Here is a 924-nt window from a genome sequence, read left to right as displayed (position 1 = left end):
CCACCGCGGCGGTCCCTGCCCCGACCCTCGCCGCGGCCCGCCCCGGGACTGCTGCCCCACCGCCACCTCCTCCGCTAGGGCCCCGACTCACGGCCCGAGGGGCTCCTCCGGCGGTGGCTGGCGGCGCGACCCTCCCTCCGAGCACACAGACCAACAGTACCCGGGACCGCCAGCTACGCGCCGGATGTACGTCACGCCGCCCCTCCCCGAGACTTCCGGGCACGCACTTGCCCCGCCCCATCTAAACATCACGCCGTTCGGGCCCCCTAACAGCCACTCAGGCCGCGGAGAGGCGGGCCCAAGACGTGACGTACGCTCCGGGTGAGGCTCCGCCTTCTCGGTGGAGTTTCCCAGGCGGCGAGAGACGTGGCAGTGTCTGTCGGGCGGCCCGTGCTTCTGTCCCCATCTTAAAGCCGCTATTTCAGCTCGGAGCTTCAGATCCAAGGACGTCTCCAGACGTACTCCGGACGTCAGAAGCGGAGGCTGCCAGATAGATATTGGTAGAGTCTAGGACAGTAGAATTGAGTTTGGTGACCTCAGCTTAGGTGGATGCCACCTAGTCATTGTTTTAAGTTTTTTTTTCCCCTGCCTTGGGATTGAGTCTCTATTTTTTAACTTTCTAAATAAAAGCGACCAGAGTTTGATGAGCAATTTTGGGCAGTACCCTGAGTACTTGGATCCTTCATCTGATTTAACCCTCACTACATTCTGATAGCCCCAGTGAACAAAGCAGTTAAATAAGGCTTGCAAAATAGCTCATCAGGTAAAGGTAGGTTTGCCTACTGTATTAGCCAGGGCTCTCAGAGGAACCAGAGCTGGCTCAGCATTGTGATGCACACCTTTAATTGCAGCCCTTGGGAAACTAAGGTCTCCGAGTTCCAGACCTTCCAGAATTAGAGGGGGATAACCTGTCTTTTTTTTTTT

At 57.0% G+C, this 924-nt stretch overlaps 1 protein-coding gene across 1 annotated transcript in view; it reads right to left on the bottom strand.

The window, feature by feature from the left end:
* The window catches only part of Sar1a (secretion associated Ras related GTPase 1A), a 13,216-nt gene extending 12,994 nt beyond the window's left edge, over nt 1–222 (bottom strand). The window contains exon 1 of the mRNA XM_031347774.1: nt 92–222. The gene's annotated coding sequence lies outside the window, so the exon portion shown is untranslated. The remainder of the gene's footprint in view (nt 1–91) is intronic.
* Nucleotides 223–924: the final 702 nt, after the last annotated feature.

The sequence above is a fragment of the Mastomys coucha genome, unplaced genomic scaffold (assembly GCF_008632895.1).
Source record: "Mastomys coucha isolate ucsf_1 unplaced genomic scaffold, UCSF_Mcou_1 pScaffold3, whole genome shotgun sequence".
Lineage (NCBI taxonomy): Eukaryota > Metazoa > Chordata > Mammalia > Rodentia > Muridae > Mastomys > Mastomys coucha.
This window is presented reverse-complemented; position numbering and strand designations above follow the sequence as displayed.